Below are 267 nucleotides of genomic sequence, written 5' to 3' on the forward strand. Positions count from 1 at the left end.
CAGGTGGACAGGTTCCTGCTGCAGCTTCAGGTGGACAGGTTCCTGCTACATCTTCAGGTGTACAGGTTCCTGCTGCAGCTTCAGGTGGACAGGTTCCTGCTGCAGCTTCAGATGGACAGGTTCCTGCTGCAGCTTCAGATGGACAGGTTCCTGCTACAGCTTCAGATGGACAGGTTCCTGCTGCAGCTTAAGGTGGACAGGTTCCTGCTACATCTTCAGGTGGACAGGTTCCTGCTGCAGCTTCAGGTGGACAGGTTCCTGCTACAT

This window comes from Nematolebias whitei, chromosome 3 (genome assembly GCF_014905685.2).
Source record: "Nematolebias whitei isolate Nwh7 chromosome 3, NemWhi1, whole genome shotgun sequence".
Classification (NCBI taxonomy): Eukaryota; Metazoa; Chordata; class Actinopteri; order Cyprinodontiformes; family Rivulidae; genus Nematolebias; species Nematolebias whitei.